Source organism: Zea mays, chromosome 3 (genome assembly GCF_902167145.1).
Source record: "Zea mays cultivar B73 chromosome 3, Zm-B73-REFERENCE-NAM-5.0, whole genome shotgun sequence".
In the NCBI taxonomy this organism is placed as follows: domain Eukaryota; kingdom Viridiplantae; phylum Streptophyta; class Magnoliopsida; order Poales; family Poaceae; genus Zea; species Zea mays.
Window position 1 is genome coordinate 130,704,255 of NC_050098.1, and position 14,095 is coordinate 130,718,349.

General features: G+C 40.1%; 1 long non-coding RNA gene and 1 pseudogene across 1 annotated transcript; both read right to left on the bottom strand.

The window, feature by feature from the left end:
• Nucleotides 1-1,091: 1,091 nt before the first annotated feature.
• Nucleotides 1,092-2,136, bottom strand: LOC103652183 (NADP-dependent malic enzyme, chloroplastic-like; annotated as a pseudogene).
• A 230-nt stretch (nt 2,137-2,366) lies between these two features.
• On the bottom strand, nt 2,367-3,101 carry LOC103650555 (uncharacterized). The gene is made up of 4 exons (XR_002268405.1): nt 3,016-3,101; nt 2,869-2,928; nt 2,586-2,744; nt 2,367-2,491 (listed from the first exon to the last, which is right to left on the bottom strand). It is a non-coding gene; the product is annotated as an uncharacterized lncRNA (long non-coding RNA).
• Between the last annotated feature and the right edge of the window lie 10,994 nt (nt 3,102-14,095).

Sequence of the window (14,095 nt, forward strand, 5' to 3'; positions counted from 1 at the left end):
CTTGACTCCCCTATAACCAGCATACCCTTGAGAGTCTTTTCTTTAGTCGGGTAAGACTTGCTGAGTAATTCCATACTCAGGGTTTTATTCCCCGTTGTTTTTAGGTGAGGAAGCGACAAACTTTTGTTGCTTCTATTCTAAGGTGGTACCAAAGGAAGAACGCCAGGAATGAAATGCGGGAGGAAAGGATCCTCCATTTAGAACTTTTATGTAAAACTTATCGGGACGAGTTTTTGCCTCCCTTGGTATGTAATAATATTACTCTGCACTCCTAGGATATAATCTGGTCTGTACATATTCAACTTTATCTTACTTTAAAATAAAGGTAAGTTTATGTAATTGCTTCCGCATTCTCATAACTCCGATGCTTGTAATGTCTGCGTGACGGGTGAAACGCTCTTGGGAAAGGTGAGAAAAGCAGATACCGAACTTGTCAAGTGATTCAGGGGCACCTACAGGGTTATCTGAGGTCCGTTGGACAAGGACAACTGTAGGTGGGCCTAATTACTTGGGAGGTTCCGTCACAAGGATCATTAGTATATATTAGAAAACACAAATTAATAGAAGTGTAAACATATAATCAATACATGCCATGACAACTAAGATACGAATTCATATGACAACAGTATTTGCAAAAGTGCATGAGAAAGGAAAAATTACAAAGGATTCTTTTTTCAAGAAAAGGCTCACTTGTTGACTTGTTACACATACTGGGAGACATTACATTATTGCACTTATCTGAAACATCAACCTAGAAAAAATCATCAAAAGAACTTTACTTTCTCCAATGTTCCTCAAGTGGTTAATTGTACATTCTTATTATTAAAAAAACAGAATGTACCAGATTCAACCGTGATAGATAACAAAGAGAAGGTAGAGTGAGAAGAGCCACCAAAGATTAGAAGATATCAGTCAGCGTAAACAACAGCTGAATGATCATACCTAGGAGTCGGACCACCTTTCATGTTTCACAATAGGAAAGCAAAACAATAATCTCAGCAAGAGCTTGGAATCAACGCATTACTGAAAGACGTGTTATAACCTAGAAGTGAAGGTGGTTGATAGTTGCAAAGCCGCCCAGATTGTTATAACTAACTCTGGAGAAAAAGTAAGAGAAGTCAGAAATAGATAAAATGAGGCAATGGAGGCATGGAGCAAGTAAAAGCAAGCAAGTTCAAAATATCATTTTGTCTGCTAGTACTAATAAACAAAAACAAAATAAATCATTTCTACTGTTCTAAATGGAAAAAACTGAGGCAGATCTCATTCTTAATCATGTGTCCCCTCATTTCTTAGTTTCGAGAGTCTAGCATTGATACATTCAACTGCCACTATGCGCAGATGCAGGCATGGAATGGAACAAAGGGATGATATCAATTGGACGGTCAGTGTTAGTGAGTAGAGGCTGAGGCGCTTACGTTGGTAGGAACCAGCACAGAGAGGCAACAATGGTAGACGACGAGCCCGCACCCCGTGGAGTGAGCATTGCAGGACCCTATCCAGTTGCTGCTACAAGTACAAGCTGATTTGCAACTGACAAAAGCAAGATTCACAAATAGTGAACTGATGTTGGCCCTGCAAACATTCATATTTCCAAATCGGTACAATTCAGAAGGTAATAAACTAAAGGATGATAATCTCAATTAATTAAGGTTGCACCATGGTAGCAGCAAAAATAAAAACACCACAGACGGTTCTATTTACCTGAATATCATCATTGAAAACAAGATGGCTCTTGTTATATTTTCAAGCAGATCAAAGGCATTATGATTGGTAAAGTACTCAAACTGTCCAAAATTTAGAGTGCTACATTTTAGGATAAAGAGTAAATTGTTCTGCCATAGCAAAAGTACAGTGTTGAGTCTAACTCACTTGAATGAGGACTTTCTCACCATAGAATTTCTTAACAGCAGCCATGAACTCTTCAATAAGCTCATCATACTCCTGCCATTAAGGAAAATGCATAGATAAGATCTGAAGCGTCACTTATTTTGTAAATTTCTAACTCCTAGCAATCTCGACACAGTTACATACCTCGACAGTCACACGTTTTTTCCGAAGTCCAATGTAGAACTCATCATTAAGCAGTTTCTCATTATTTGTGCCAACATCAATTGTGATAGGAAAACACTGCAACGTAATTTAGAACTCGCCACTTGAGATAATTCAATTGTTTGTTGGTACCAAACATACATGACCATTTTAAGAGATGCAACCAAAAAAGAGTAGATAAAATATATGAACGCTTAGAACTGATGGATCAAATCCTCCAAGAGCACTATATAGAGAAAGTTTGCCTACATGAATTCCCATTCCCTATAGAAGGATTCTGTATAATATAAGCAAAGGTCATCAAGTAATAAGTTACTAATGAAACAATCATAACTGCCAACCCAAATCTCCAAGTCCCAAGATTTGCTCACCATCAGTAACACAGATAACTTGAATGTTCCTATGTGGCCAGTTCCTTAGAACTTCTAGGACCTTCCCCCTAGAATGCACCTCGAGGTCAGTCCAGGTCAAACAGGTAGATGGTATACAGCTATATATTTTTGTAAAGTTGAAGCAAATATAGGCACACATACTTGTCCTTCAGGCTGACATACAAACCCTGTGGTCGTCCAAAGATGGACCCATATTTCTGGCAGGCCTCACCTACAGTTGTTGTGTAGACAAAATGAAGCAGCTCCGCCACATTATCAATTATAAGCTTGTAGAACAGCCTCTCGATCGTCGTTCGTCTCCTAAAAACATGAGGTTTAAGCACAATCATTCGACTAACCATTCATTCTAAATGAACATCTCATATCAATTATGTTGGCCATCACAAGCTTTCGTATAAGAGTAGAAAGGATAAATTGGGACAACCTAAAGGTTCATAATGGCTGTGGTCTGGTACTGTCGCAGGGTGTTCATGAACTTTTTAATCTACATATACATTAAAGTGATCTTCAGTAAGTATAAAAAGAAAGGAAGGTCAGCACAAGAACATGTATGGTTTAAAGTGCCCCATACTTGTGACATAAAGGAGAACAATGAGTTGGGGGTAGCATGAGGGGAGTACATGTTGTTGTGCCCTATTTCCTTGAATTTGGCATCCAAATAGTCCTACAATAATTTGACAACAAAATATTCAGACATCGTTGATGAAACACTTAAAAGTATCCTAGAATAAGAGGAGCATTCAAATGTAAAGCTAAATAGTAAGTCAAATGGCATGTTCAATTAAAAACAGGTTAAAATTCTCCGTAAACCAAGTAACGCACATTTTAAATTCATGCAAACAAATAGTGGAGGCGTGGAGCTATTTTAGTACAGGGCTCTGAAACAGATGTCCGTAGACATGTCCAATTTAATTGAGTATTCAAATAAAATAAAATAAAATAAGATGGCATAAGAAGGGAAACAAAAGACCTTTTCAATGCATCGATGCCTTTTGCTTCCTCTCCAAAGCAACCAAACCTCCATACCATAATCACAGTCAGTCAAATATGCAAGGAGCCTCTCCAGACTGCATCAACAGCGGTGTGTGTGGTCGACGAGATCTTGGCCAGCGTGGCGCTGGTGCTTCTGGAAGTCATGCTGCAACGGCGCCCCGGCAACCTTCCGACAGGTACTATAACTGATAGAGGTTTGCTGGTATTATTATGGCTTTTTTACCTAACAAGCCCTACCAGTCCCTCAAATTTTGCTACTAAAAATATGTTTAAAGAACTGCATTGCGTGGTCAACTTCTGATGTTATAATGTTCTACCGAATTAAAACTATGCAATACAAATAGTGTCCACAAGGGTATCTGAGATTTCATGGTCGAAAACAAAATGAATCAGGAGCTAACTATCCCTAACCAATCGGCTATTCTGCTAAGTCGTTACCATTGTGCCTCCTCTTTGCAAGGCAATCACAGATCTAACAAGGTTGAGCAGACAAGAAGAACTGGAGCTACCTTTCCACGAAGCGAGGCTTCTTATGCGGTTGTGAATGAACCTGCAGCACAAGGCGACGACGATGGCCAACGCTAGCTCTGTGCTCCGGTACGGACTTCACAGTAGTGACACCACCTTCACATACCCTTCGTCCTCGAGCACCACCCTTGGATCCAGCCTTGCCTACACCGGAGAAGTGCCTATCGCCGCCCACCTTGTTAGCTTCACAGAGAATGCGAGAGGAATACCAACTGCCTTGTACGGGGAGCCGGCAACCACGGGCGAGAGTCCTCCTCACCAGAGTTGGGGGAGAGGATGGGGGAGATCCGGGTCGAGGCCAAGGCTTAGACCCCGTCCCCAGCAAGTTCACCTCGCCAAGCGTGGGATCTGGTCGCTGGTACATGGAGCAACCTCGAGGTTGGACTCGCCCATGGCGTGGAGGAGCTCGTCGCGGCGGGAGGCCAGGAAGGTCGCGAGCGTGGGGAGCGGGTGCGAGGAGATGGCGAGCACCAGCGCCTGCACGGTGGGGGAGAGGAAGGAGTGCGGCGGCGTCGGTGTCTGGTGCGACCGCCGCGGCGAGGGGGTGGGCGCGGTGAGGTGTAGGAGCGAGTCGAGCGGGACCGAGGAGCGGTTGCCAACGCGTGGAGTAGAACTGTGAATGGGAGGGGGCAGAGAGAGCTAGGTTGCTCGCGCGGACGGGGAAGGGGCAGATGGGAGGCGACGCACGCAGGACGACTGACGGACGACACACGAAAAATATGGATGTGGGATGGACGGTGGAGATTGAGGGACGACAGAACGGCAGAACGGCAGAACGTAAAGGAGGCAGACTACTCTTACGTTCTTAATAAGTAGTATAGATAATCTGAACTCATAATCTAGTTGTTTGTTTACCTATTGGATTATTTGCGCTGGATTATATAATCTGGAGAGATTATAACCTGAAACAAACAGGGCCTAAGTTAGGGTGCGTTTGGTTGAGGAGCGAAGAGGAATAAAATGGCTCCATTCTTATCTTTTTATGTTTGGTTTCCAACAGAGGAGAGCGGAGTGGCTCCTGTAATCTATATATAGCAAATATTTAGGATGCTTTCGCTCCACCAAAACGACCGGATGCGAGCGCTCTCACGGACGAGAGCGCTCTCCTCCCTCTCCTCCACTCCACACTCATATGGCTCTCCAACCAAACAACGAACGGAGCGGCTCCACTCTATTATACTCTTCAACCAAACAAAAAATGGAGCGATTTCGTTCTGCTCGCCAAACACAGAATAAAATAGCTTAATTCCTAGAAACTGGAATGGGCAGACCTACAGTTGAGCGATGATTTTGGTCAGGGGCAAAGCGTCCGGTGGAGGTCGTCCGATCTAGTGCTGATAGTATAGTAAAATAAGTTTATGTTTCATATAATCCCCTAAATGGCATTTTATCTGTAAGACAATGTTTGAGAATGGTGGACCAGTGAAGCGCGTTTACATGATGACATTTGGACAAAACCTAGTTTTCATAATGCATAAATTCAAATTTCTTCAGAAAAATCATGAGGAGGAGGGGCATGGGGTCGGCCATGGAGGAGGAGGTGAATGCGGCGCACAGTGGAAGTCGCTAAAGAAGCACGAGGAGGAGGAGGGGGAGCCAGGGCCAGCCGTGGAGGAGACGAATGTGGCGCGATGAGAGGAATACGGACGCAACGCTCACAGATTTCCATTGAAATGAAGAAAAGTTTCGGGGTTCATAGCACCACGCCCCACGCGCCGATCACAGCGGCGGTAGAAGACCTAGAATCACGGAGAGCGCTTGAGAACTGGTTGTCTTTTAAGGGAGTAGATTCAACCACGATGTTGGAATGTGTTCATCTTTCTTAGGGCTTGTTCTATTACAGTCCCCTCCAATCACCTTCTGGATTGGCGTAACCGAACAAGTTACATGGAGGAGTGAGATTCATTAGCAAGAATCGAAATAAAGATGTCCAAAACACAAAAATAGGAGAAATACAAGAACGGAATGCCCTAAGGCTATCTCGAGCAGCTTATCCATCTCCATCCCCATATTCAAATTTCACTCTGTGAACAGTGCAGTCTACCGTGCAGAACAGTGTTTTCGATGACTATATGGGTGGGTTGCTAAAGACGGTCTAAGATGCACTCCAACCGTTCCCCCTCCCCTCCTTAATATTTCATGTATTATTGATCACCCTTCCCAGTCACTTATAGGAGAGAGAAACAAAACCCCTCTACACGGGGAACTATAATCTTCTCCTTTCGTTAATCAGTGCTTTTAATTGTAAAATTAATCATTTTTAAGTTTGCTAGACAATGTGCATTACGATACTACAAATATTGCAGTATTTTTTTAAAACTCTAAAAACTAATGTAGAAAAGTCAAATAGCTCAGTTAAAGTGTATATGGTTAGTTGAACAGGAAATGCTTGGAGAGGAGATGAAATAAGGGAAAGAGAGGCATTTAAATATGAATAGAAAGTATGAATAGGGGGATTTGGAAGGGGAAATGGTTGGATTCAGCCTAACACTTGAAAATGCATAGGATTTCAAAATGAAAGAAACTTCAGAAAGATGCCTTTAGAAGCAACATATGAAACAAAAACAAAAGATGTCTTTAGAAGATATAGGAAAAACATAAACAATGAGGTTGTAGCTAGTGTTTAGAGTATATAATGGTACAAGGCGATGGAGATAGGTAAGTCGGGTGCATGGAGTGATAGATGTGGCAGGCCGTCCGGCTCACCACGTGGTCGGCCTACTAGGTAGGAGGTCGGACGACCCTTCTCTAGCGACCATCATGCATCATACGGTGTAGAAATCTCCTATACATTGGTTGACAGTTGGAGGCTTCCCCAACTTGATTTGATTTGTATTTCCTTCACCCTTGGATTCAAAGCCCATGGATGGATGATGTGTCAACTTTTGAACGTGTCAACTTGTGTTGCATGAAGTTGTGCTCGAGTGTAGGACCAAAGAGGAGGGGCAGGGATGTGGCCAGTTGTCCACCCTAAAGACTGGGGTGGCTAGGGGATGGACGGTCGACCCCCTCGGCTCATGTCTTTGTCCAGAGGTGCCCCATGTTGTATGTTTTCGTCATATTTTGTCACATGCATCCAAATATCTCAACACTACTTGTTGAACTCATTATTATTACTTTTATTCACTACGCCATAAAGATTTTCTCATACTTAGGATAGTTTAAGGCCAAAGATGATGAAATAATGGCCATCAACAGTTACACATCGTTAGATATTAGTATTTTCTAGTGTGGAAGTGGTCCGACCATCGAAATTCTTGGCAGATTATTTTTAATGACTTGTACCATAAATTGTTGGAAGGCGTTAATTTTTATGGGAAAGGCTTTTTTACGGTTTCAACATTAAAAAAATACCGATTTTCTTATGGCGTAGGACAAATGTTCTCTCATCAAGACAAAGGGTCACCCATGGAGGAGTGTTTGGAAGTGGAGAATGAAAGTTGTTGACTCATGGAACCTGAAACACCATGTGATTTCCTTTTATAAAAGACTGAGGAAGTTAAAGCGACGCATGATTACAGAATGATTCCTAATCTTTGATCCGAGTCTATAGACTCGAGAGTTGCATGAATGAGAGAGTCTCGACCAAAGGCAGATCGATAGAGACATGATAACTCAAGGCATTCTATAAGAAAAGTATCATTTGCTTGAATCAAGAACTCAACCAAATAAAACGAGGGGGCTCTTGTTAATAATATGTACCATGAATATCCAAATCAAGCTTAATGAAGCAGAGCCTATATGGAAGGGCTCATGAGCTCTATACAAGCCAAAGGGCTCAACAATACTATCAGGAGGAAGTCTATAGTCAGAAGGGTTCTAGAAGTGCATATATGACAAAGATCCCAATATAGTAAGAGATAAGCATGTAAACATAGAGTTGGAACTGTATACAACTCGGTACCAATCTAGTTTCATCATAAACTTGGTAACCGACTCTGTGCCTACCATGTAACCATTGCCCCTCTTTAGGATATAAAAAGAGGGCGAGGGAACTCGCTGATCATCAAAACATACAACCATAGATCCACCACACCTACGACATAGGATATTATCTCACACTAAGAGCCTGGATAATTGCCCCTCTTTAGGATATAAAAAGAGGGTGAGGGAACTTGCTGATCATCAAAACATACAACAATAGATCCACCACACCTACGACGTAGGATATTATCTCACACTAAGAGCCTGAATATGTATAAACCGCATGTCCCTTGTATCTTATACAAATACTATCAAACAATCTTCAACAATTAGTATGACAAAGAAAACACCATATTATTCATCGTTAACTAGAGTAGCTACACACTGACTGGTGATTGTTCTAGTAACACATCAATTATAGCATTTACTACATTCATCCAACTGAACAAACTCAACACTAGGTTGAGAGATGGGAAGGGGTGCAATAAATGTGACTTATGTGAGAAGACTTAAAAATGGGCCAGTATACCATTTTGATTTATTTGAAGACACATTCTTAAGATGAGAATCTATTATTAGAAACACAAGAAATATTTCAATGGTCATAGAGGAGCCAATTACTATTTATAATTGAATTTATAAATTGTGTCTTTAGCACAAACAATATTGAGTAGTCTTCATTGTAAAATGAAGTTCAATCTTCTGATTACCTAAACATGTGGGTAATGGGCATGATAAATAACTTTGGTTTACTATGAGGTGGTGCTAAAAGGTGTGGTGTAGTATTGGTTTATTAATTTGCGTTTAGTTGTGGCTATGTGTGTGGTGTATTCCCTCCATTTCAATTTATAATTCGTTTGGCTTTTCCCCTGAAGTTTAACCAGTTCGTCTAATTAAAAAAATCATAATTATTATTAATGTTTAAAGTAATATCGTTTAGCGTATAATAACTTGGCTTTGATTTTTTTTCATTTTTTACAAATTTTTTTTGAATAAGACGATCCGTTCAAACTTGGTATGAAAAGTTAAATGAATTATAGATTGGGACTGAGGGAGTATTCAGTAATAGCCGGACGTTTGCAACTTTAATTCGGCACATGACAAACCCACACAAATATGAGTCTATTTGGTTCAGCTGTAGAATTTTTAAAAATTTGATTCTAGCTATGAGTTGACAATTGTAAAAAACTAAAATTTATTTAATTGAAACAACTATCAACTATAGATTCTATAAGAGCATGATAGCTTCTAACATGGATGACAAAAATCTAGAAATTTTGGGTTAGAATGTAATTCTGAATTGAACTAGAGAAATATATAGATTTACATAAATCTATTCTGTTGTTGTAGCCATTTGGTTGAGATTTCATATTTTTGGCAGCGAATCGGGTTCAGAAAGCTAAACCAAACACACCCTATATGATTCTAACAGTCTATACTTGGTGCTCTAGCCTTCAACATGCACTAGGTGTATGCCCGTGCGTTGCTACGGAGTCAGCATGTACTGGTAAGATTCAATGAGATGTAAAAGCACTATGATAAAAATACATTGATGTGCAAAAATAATTATTGTTATTCTATACTTTTGTTAGTTACATACCTAAAAAATATAGTACAATGACTGTGTGTTGCAATGACACACAGATTCGATAAAATGTTAATGTACAACCATCGGTACCATGCAAACTTTTGTTATTTATGATCTAAAAAATTTTAGGTAAGTGCTCGTGCGTTGCAACTGGAACATATAATACCATGATAATTTGTATACAAAAGTGTGTTATAAGAAAAAGATTTTATAAATCCTAGCTAGCCATACATAAATTTTGTTATTTTAATCTAGCTATTTCACCACTACATTGCAACCATCGGTACCATGCAAACTTCTATTTATGATTTTAATAATGCTATATCAATTGCATCATGACAATATAATGTGATAATTTATATGTATAAGTCTCGATTTTGACATGTGATAATTTTTAGATCCCCGTACATAAACATATGATTTAAATATATGAATATAACTGAGTAAGGTAAAAATGTTGGCTCCCTGGATAGAAAGCGAAAAGATAGAGCTAATCTTAACCAAAGCATGAGATCATGGCTTCAATTTTTGCTACAATATAACATTAGATTTCAACAACTATGAGATCTGCAAGTGACTCTCAAGTTTTAGCAGCTAAATCATCGAGAATCAAAACTTATTACCTTGAGGGGTTTTGAACGACCACATGGTGGGCATCATCCGAGTCTCGTACAACTTCACCTCCGCAGACTTCTGCCGGCTGTAGAGCGCGACGTTCGAGTCTTGCACCTACAACCACAAGAGTACTTTTTTGTTGTTAACACTTATCAGAAGCAACTTCACTGAACAATTAGATAGAAATGGGACACTATTCTGGAGACTCCACGCCTCCGAGGAGTAGGAAATGATGCTTAAGTTACTTGGACGACACTCCTAAACTTTTCCTAGCTGGCTAGCAGAATTTTGAGCTTTGGAGCTTGGAGAACAGGGGAGGAGCAAAAGATGTCTATGTTGTACTAATAGTCTAATACTAATAGAGCACTTTGTCACAACAACTCTTTGCACAAGAATAAAAAATATTTGAACTTTTTCCATGGTAAAACTTGATATCAAAGAAGAGAAAATCAGGTGGTCCAATTGATCCCCCCCCCGAGAAATTCACCATCATGGTGTTTAATCCAGGATTTCTACGAATAGCACCATGGAAAGTTCAGAATCAAGAACATCTGAACATACTAAGAACAAAATGAACCGCACCAAGTCACTTGAATCTAAAAAACTATCCAAGCAAAGAGAAATAGATCGTCCAAGCAAAGAAAGCTTACATGTACTGAATCTGAAAAAAGTCAAAAACATGTCAAGAATGAATAAAGACTAATCTGAAAAAAGAGACAAAAGCATGCCAAGAATGAATAAAAACTATGATTAATCTGAAAACATGTCAAAATCGACCACACACTAAGCAAAGAAAGGTGGCCTACCTGAATCTAAAAGAAATTGTCCAAGCAAAGAGAAATAGACTGTCCAAGCAAAAAAAGCTTACTTGTACTGAATCTGAAAAGGACAAAAACATATAAAGAATGCATAAAAACTACGATGAATCTGAAAAAACGTGTCAAGATCGACGACTCATTAAGCAAATAAAGGTGGCCTGCACTGAATCTAAAAAACTTGTCAATGTGAGAGAAAGTATATAGAAACATGTCAAGGTCTGCTGATTATTGGAAAATAAGTTTTGATGTAAATGTGAGAGAAAGTATAACTTACATAGGCATCCTATAGTTTTAGTTCAAGATCCGCGCCCAGGTCCTCCCCGCGGCAGCGTCCTTGGAGGCAGGATCTTCGAGTAGGAGAGCACTCTGCCATGGATCGCGAACCAGCGCGACTGCCACCCCTTGCCGATGTTTGTCCACGTGTACAACACCTCTGTGACTACCGGTGCCTCCCTCATGTCCTCAGTCGATGTGGTCATGTGGAGCGGTCGCTGGCCACTCCCCGACAAGGCACCAGGGTAGGTGATTTTAAATTAAAAAATACAAAACCAAGGAAACAATATATTGAGGTGGTAAAACAAAGGCGGCTTAACACGTAGACCATGGGCCAATATATCATAAATGAGCCAAAGGATGATCTTCAAGCCCTACAGAGGACTGGAAAAATCACATGGGAACAAATCATAGTATCCAATCTAAGCCCTATTAGCGAAATCAATATTGTTACCAGTCCTCATATTGTTTGTTCAGTCATATGTCATTCTACATATTATTAGTGCTAGATATTAGAAGCTCCTACTAAGCCTATATGGCTGTATTGATACAACTTTGTTGCTTTCTCTGCATTTTCAGTTTATGAAAATATTGGATGGTTTTAGCCATTTGGTCTACATAACAAATATACTCCTACCGTCCTACGTTCAGTTTCATGTGTGGTACCGGGGTAAGGACAATGCATAAATGAAATAAGAGAAGTCCTTTTATTAATATATACAGTTTGTCGTACACAATTTAGTTCCAGAAAAGCAAGAAATAAAATATCTAAAAGAAAGTCCAAAACACAATGAATTTAGTGGCCCAATCTGCATCCCAAAAAAATATGGATGTTACTGTGTATACTCGATTTTGTTTTTCAGTTTCAACTAATGTATTTCCCATTCAGATAATCAAGCCATATAACAATTTTCACCAAAAATGAAATATTTAGTCACAGTTGTACCCTTCAGAAGAAGCTTTTGCTATAACTAAAAAAAGGTCAGCACAACTTTCACCATATAATAATTTCCTTTGTCAAATACAAATATATTTGAACATCGACCAATGGCCAAACAAAGGAGTTAGTGTTGCTCATCTTATGTCACAACTAACATTATGCCATTGATTTACAATCTGCGCATATGTGTTGTACGCACTGCTCATGTAAACATATGGGCAATTACCACCTAGCCATGATATACATAGCGACATGATTCACAAATGCTTAAACTTAGCAAGACATGATATACAGAGCGACATGATGCATGGAAATTGATGTTTAAGGACTAACTTCTTTAATAGGATTGGCTGACAAAGGCATGTGAAATTCTGATGGAAGTGGGTAATCCACCATGGCCAGATAATCGAATGAATAGTCGTAACATGTAATTTGGCACACAAGTTAGAAGTAGCTTTATAACACAATGGTCAGTAATCAAATGAAGGTCAAAGAAAACATGTAGTACTATGCATTATATGAAAGTATAATAATGGCAAACAGAGGGAGGGATCTGATCAGCTTATTAACCCATATCACCAACTAAAATGCAAACATAAATAGCTAACAAAATGTATACAGTTGGAGGTCAACAATTTGGTACTAAATGATAAATAAAAGCCAATATTAGTTACTCCGCATGCAGTTACCTCTGTGAATATCACAACATCTGGATCTCTTCTTGGTCAATAGCAAAAAAGGAAAACAACAGTCTCGTGTTCTATGTAGAGGACATGAGGCAAACCTAAGACATTCAGTGGTCATGCATTGCATAATATATCACACCAGAAAGAAGTAACCATATTCTATCCAAGTCATAGAAACAAAGAAACACAACAACCTTGAGTAAGCATGCACTCTAACGAAGGTACCTCAAACTGAATTTGTAAATCAATCTGGTCAGCAATATAGCAGTAGCTGAACAACCATTTTGTGGATTCGAAAAAGAAGAGATCCAGATGCTCTTCTTTGGTGGGTGGAGCAGATGGGGACGGGAGGATGATGCTGGTGGAGGGGGCTATGAGGAGGCACCGGAGGGAGGCCGCGCGCTGCGGAGGTAGGGGTGGTGGTGGCGTGGCGAGAGAGGTGCACAAGGAAGGCGACTGCCATGGTGGTGGTCGTCGTCGGTGGTGGAGAGGATATCTGAGCACCACAGTGTCGAAGAAGGCATGCAGATGGGCCCTTGAGCGGCGCGCCCGGGAGGCTGCAGACGGAGGAACGATGGGGGGAGACACAATTGGTGAGGGCCGTCGGCGGCTCGCGTGGAGGGGGGAGGCGGGGGGACGAACGTGGGCGTGGGCGGGCGGACGGTGTAGATTCACAGAAGCGAGCAGACGGTGCAGATTCACCGAAGGCAGAACCAGGGGAGGCAGGCTACCCCCTTGCAGCCTTAATATAGTAGTATAGATTAGTCCACCATAATATATTGTATATTGAGAGAGTTGTATGTTAGTCGATCTGTCTCTTGTATGGTGTAGTTTAGCGTAGGCCTGGTTACAAGCACCATAGTTTTAAAAAAAACTGGTTTCTCTCCCTAGTTTGTAGAAATTGGTTTTATGAAGAAAAAACTAGGTGTGCATGTTTGGAACACAATTTCTTGAAAACAGTTTTTAGTTTTTTCAATACACAAAGTCAAGTCTACCCTTACTCTATTTAAAAGTAATTGATTCAATTATTCCCTTCTATTTTTAATTTGCTACTAATTTTAAATATAGATTAAAGTCATATTGTTAAATTTGAAATTTTCAAATAATAACTAAACATTTAAATTAGACAGAGCAGGCATTAAGTGGATCACATGCATAGGCATGAGAGTGGTGACAATCACCGTAATTTCAACCAAACCAACTAAGGAGAATATCTAATTTGCTAGACAAAAATGAGTTTTAGCTAGGGATGAATATCTTCTTAGTTTCTTAGAGATTGAAAATCT